Raw genomic sequence first — 6068 nt, forward strand, 5'->3', positions numbered from 1 at the left:
AATCATGTTGAGAAATGCACATAGCTTCACGATTGTCATTCTCACATTCTCTAGTAGAATAACCCTCAGTGCAACAGGCAGCAATTGTGTCATCAGGACATGGCAATTATAAGCCTTCAGATTTATGAATTTCTTTTATTTAAAATTTATTAATGCCTGTATATTCGAGGAATAGCCCGATGGGACCTTGATACTATTCAAGGACTCAAATATGCTGTCGGTGTTTAAACCTGACAACCTACCAAAGGAGTACCCGAGGCAGAGTTATGGTTGGTGGGTGTCGCCGAAATCAGGAGCTCAATGGTGTACGTAGGCACACATTTTTTTTACATGCACCCCTTCAATTCCGGGTGCACTAGGAACACAGGCACGGCTTTGCCGCCTTCTTGTCGGAGCCAACCAGCCGGTGGATCCCTGTTGCTTCCCTAATTGGCTTCTATCGTTTTCCTTTCTGGCCGGGAGTCCATTTCCCTGCAAGAAAAAAGAGTGGGATGTTAGATGAAACCAAAGCATTGTAGTACTCCCAATAGCTGATTGTTTAATCCAATTATTATTGGAGCCCGGATATAAAGACATAATTATTATTGGCAAGCACTAAAATTTATGTTAAATGGGGATATATGCTAAGGTATTTATGTTGGGTACTAAAATTATCATGATAGTGCAGTTTTTTTTACTTGATAGTTCAGTTCTAGATATTCTGGTTTGGGTTTCTTCTTCGTTTTTGTTTCATGAAACAAGTATCTAAAATATTAGTACATCAGAGATTGTCCTTGTTGAGCAAGCATGGGAGGAAGCAACAATTTAACACCATTCCAAATTTGTGAGAAATGGAACAATTCAGGGCAATATCAACATAGTCCTGCAAGTCTAGTTCAAACAAACCTATATTACTTAATACCAACAACTAACATGGGGAATAGAAATAGATAAGAAAATACATGGTTAACTTGATCATTCCGTCATGAAATCATGATTGTAGTAGAAGGTGGTCTTTACTTTGAGGTTAATAATGAATTGCACACAGGCATATAATAATTAGTAAAACTCATAGCCCAATTAACCAGTGAGATTATAGACATCCTTCATCTGGTAAAGATAACCGTGTTAACATTAGTATTATTTATGCGATGATGGTTCTCGCATAACGGAAGCAAAACTATGGTCATTGATATATATCGGGATGACTTATATAGTTATATAAAGTACTTAGCCAAACGGTAGAAGAACTGAAATATCAGGATGAAGATCAGAGCACAATCTAAAATAACTGTCACATGACCATGAAGTGATGTGTGCATGGCTTAGCCGGCGTCCAGGAACTAATGACGTGACAATGGTTGTCATTTTTCAGTCATTGTCACAGTTCAGCAGACATTTCATTGAACAAAATGGTAATCAGAAAGTTCAGTAGCTATGAATCTGCCTATGCGAGAATTGGTAATTTTAGGATATACCTTGGTGCTCTCCTCCTGCCTAGTCAAGGAGGAGGTGGTGGTGCTTTAACACGAAGTCATTGCCGCTGAGTCGCATCCATGGTCGTTTGTGCTGCCGCGGAGCAGCTTGTTTGAGCAGGCAGCAGGTATGGCAGCTCGCGTGCAGCTAAAAATCTAGCTTGCGCTGTATGGTGTCGTGGCCGTGTGCCAGGCTGCCGAGGACCCACCCGCGGCCAGCTACTCCATACCTCCGCCTGCTCACCCGATTGCTTCTCCAGCAGTCTCTCTCGTCCGATGCTGCTTGGTGGCGGCACGGGGCAGTGCTGGGAGAAGGGGGCGATACGGAGTGAGAAACTGGGGAGCAGGCCGCTAGGACTGCTGCTGCAACAGGCGGCGGTGCAAGCGCCAGCCGCGATGAGCCGTGAGCGCGAATCGGCCGGGCGCCAATGCCTCCCAGCGCAGCTAGCCACGTTGGCCCGTAGCGCGGTCCGCGTTGCCATGCATGCTGCGACGGTCTAATCCGCATCGTTCCCCGTACCTTCTGCGCCACCATCGAACTCGCGCGCGGCGCTCCTTGCTGCTGTGGTCGCTTTGTCGCAGGGGGCACCACCTCGAGGGCCGATTGGAGCCGCACCGTGGCCGCCGCCCTCGCAAGCACCTCGTGACCCGCCGCCTCGGCGAGGTCGGAGATCCTACGGAGACGGCGGGCCCGCGAGGGAGAACGCAGCCCCGGACTTGAACGCCGGCGACGAGGTCGGAAACGCGACGCCGCAGGAGGGACGGCTGGGAAGGAAACCGCCCGTGCGAGACGCGAAGGGTCCGGTACTTACGGATGTCACCTTTTCAAAACCCACCCACCTACACATTTATCATTACCGGAAACAGTAACTTTGCCGAGTGTCCCAGGCACTCGGCGAAGGGCAAAATACACTCGGCAAAGGGTTTGCCGAGTGTAACACTCGGCAAAGGGTTTGCCGAGTGTAACACTCGGCAAAGGGTTTGCCGAGTGTAACACTCGGCGACCTTTACTCGGCAAAGTTTCCTACGGCAAACAGTGTGTTTGCCAAGTGTCGACCATCGAGCACTCGGCAAAGGCTTTGCCGAGTGCCACAATACACTCGGCAAAATATAACACTCGGCAAAAAGGCGGTAACGGTCAGCGACGGTATATAACACTCGGCAAAAAGGCGGTAACGGTCAGCGACGGTAACGGCTACTTTGCCGAGTGTCAGACGGCGGACACTCGGCGAACCCTTCAATTTTGCCGAGTGTATTTATACAGTGCACTCGGCAAACCCTTCAACTTTGCCGAGTGTATTTAAGATGACACTCGGCGAACCCTTCAACTTTGCCGAGTGTATTTAAGATGACACTCGGCAAACAGGAACTCTTTGCCGAGTGTATTTTATGCGGCACTCGGCAAACAGGAACTCTTTGCCGAGTGTATTTTATGCGGCACTCGGCAAAGAGGCCCCGCCCGCTAGATTTTGCATATTTTGCCGAGTGCCTTCCTCTTGGCACTCGGCAAACGGGCTTCCTGCAAAAATTTTATACTCGGCAAACGGGCTTCCTGCAAAAATTTTATGACACCTTTGTCGAGTGTTTTGGCAATGCACTCGGCAAAGACGTCGATGCAACAGAAAATGGCCTATTTGCCGAGTGTTAACACTCGGCAAAGTGCCCGAGCTTCCCCTACAAAACAAAAATGTTACGTATAAAAGACCCCTCTCAAAAAAACAACCAGAGAAGCACATGCATATAAATTACACCACAGGCATATAAATTGCACCACAAGCATCACAAGCACACAAATAACATTCACAAGTTCTCGTCGAAACAGGTAATTCACAAGTTTTACCACAGCTAACACCTCTAGTTCACAAGTCACTGAGGAGGATGAGGTGGATGAGGAGGCTGAGGAGTATGTGCAGGTGGCCACTGCCCCCAAGAAGATTCTGCATTGGACGCCGCCGATTGATTCTGCACAAAGTTATAGAGATTGCATTAGTCACTTTTCTAGTGTAAGTCTGTAGTGCCTGTAGTTTCTAGTTTAACTCTAGATTGATTGTAAGGTTGAGAGTGACTCACAGGAGTAGCTGCAGGAGGTGGTGGAGGTGGCGGGAATAGGTTCGGTGGCATAGGTGGTGGAGTATGACCTAAACTGTGAAAGACACTCTGCATGTATTGGAACATCTGCTCCGTCCTCTGCCTTTCTACCTGCCGATCCGCCTCGATCCTCGCCTCTAGTTCCTCCCGGCGCTTCCGTTCTACCTCCACCTGGGCCTACAATATTTCATCCCAATGTCTTATTGCCAATGCCAAGATATGAACAAAATGAATGAAAAATTAAAGAAACAGGAATAACCTGCAGAGCCTGCATCTGTAACTGTGCAGCGGTAGGCCGTGCCCGTATTGCAGGGCTCGAGTCCGTGCTCCTTGCTCGGATCTGGGAGAGGGTGGGAGTACTGGCAGTGTCGATCACGCTATCTCCAATCCAGTACCTGCCATGCTTCTTCCCTCCTCCCACCCTCATCACAATTTCAGGATCAATATCCTGAGAGCTCGGATCGAACTCTGGCCCATGAACCTCCCTCGCCATTGCTGTGTACTCGGTGACGCGGCTGTGGATGCTGGGATGGCTGTATGCCTCGGGCGGGTCCTCCGGGTTGAAGTCGATGTCTGCCGAGGCCTTGCCCTTTTTGGACATAACCCATGCCTTGAACCGGGAGCACTCCTGGCCTTCATGTGATGACGTCTGCGGTAAAAATACAAAAGGATTACAAAATATGCAGTATTATGTGCATTATGTGTGAGAATAAAGAAATGAATTCACGTACCCATTTTTCCTTGTATTCATCAAGGCTCAGGCTGCCTTGATGGTGTGGTGCATATGGCATCTGCAGACGCCGCTCCCGGCAAGCAATGTGGTTCTCCAACCACTCGGGCTGCAACCACACATCCACCATTTGTTCCCAGCACCGGGTAAAGGATTGGCACCACCACGGAGGCACCTACATCATCAAGTGTGTGACATATAACAAAAGAAGTGAAGCGTAATTAATCTCAAAAATACTAAATATTAACTTTTTGTACGTACCATCATGAATTCTTCCTTCGTCACGTTCATTGTCCTAGCCTCTTCTTTTTTGACCCTCATCCTTTTGTATTCAGCATAGAAGTCGATGATGGCCTGAACCCGTGCCTCGTAGTGCATGTCCTTAATGAGCTTCTTGGCGGCTTGTTCAATGACGGAGGCCGCCCTAGCCTCAAATCCCTCTTGGCATATATAAAAGTCCTGCATATAGACACATTGCAAACAAGTATTTTTTCAAGAATGTCTAGCGAAACTTGTGTATTAAGCAATCTAGTGCTTCGAATACTTACCCACAGCTCGGCCTTCACCCGCTCCGCCTTGTTCGCAAATTGCCTGTGGTCACGATCACCGACGTCGGCGGCGGCGACGTAGTGGTCCCACGTGTAGGCTGGCTCCTCCTGTCCGGTGAAGACCACTAGACCGGGAAAGTGTAGCCTACACAAAAGACCGATGATGCCGTTGACCTTGCGGTTGTGGGCACCCCCACTGAGCTTAGTCCAACTCCTGCACAAGTGAGTAATATACATTATTAGTTTCTATTGTAAATTTCAACATATCAAAAGTACTGAGAATATGTAAAGGAACTTACTTTGCCCCGGTGGGTTGAATCAGTGGGCGTAAATGAAGAGGGATCGGTCGCCTCGGGAGGGATGAGGGACCTCGCAACCAGATCTTGGACTGCGAATCCCCTGCCTCCTCCCCTGCCTCCCTCTCCTGCTCCTGCTCCTGCTTCTGCTCCTGTTGTACCTCCGCCTCGTCACTAGAGGCGTGCGCGGAAGGTACCTCCTCCTCCGACAACGACGAAGGCGCAGGCGAGGGGGGCCTCACCCCTTTACCCTTTCCTCGACCCCTGCCCCGACCCCTGCCTCTAGCAAGGACCTGTGCCCCCTCCGTTTCCTCGGCCTGTGCATCACCCCTACCTCCACCCCTCCCTCGACACCTCCCTCGACCTCTCGATGCGTCTGACCTTGTACCTGACCTTGAAGCTGCAGCTTTTAATTTTTCGTAAAGCGCTGCAATCTTCCTCGTACCACCCACCATTGTTGAGTCACCTGCATTTGCCAAGAGTTAACCAATTAGCACAGATAGTGTATAAGATGTGCAAAATAAAGTAAACATACTTAATAAATAACATGGTATGACAAATAATAAATAAATTTGTACGGCCCATACATGTCTTAGAAATAATCGTCATGATTAGGATTAGCTGGATCATAAGTCTCATCATCATCGCTGTCACACGTGTCAATAAAATCATTCTCGTGCTCCGAAGGAGGAGTGTCATCATCAATCTACTGTCCTAACTGTAACCGCTGAAGTAATTCTAACTCCTTCATATTATGAACCTCCTCTTCAGCATCATTGTCAGCAACCATTTCATTGTCCACTTCCATTCTCATAGCGTCGGTTAAATCAATCTCAAAATTCCCTTCGAGCCCATCTTCTTGAAAAAAATCTCCGTCATATGTGTTGGGGTCAATGTTGTAATCTTCATTGTTTGGTACAGGTAATTTACCGTGCGGCGATACCTTGTACAC

Source organism: Setaria italica, chromosome VIII, assembly GCF_000263155.2.
Source record: "Setaria italica strain Yugu1 chromosome VIII, Setaria_italica_v2.0, whole genome shotgun sequence".
Taxonomy (NCBI): Eukaryota; Viridiplantae; Streptophyta; class Magnoliopsida; order Poales; family Poaceae; genus Setaria; species Setaria italica.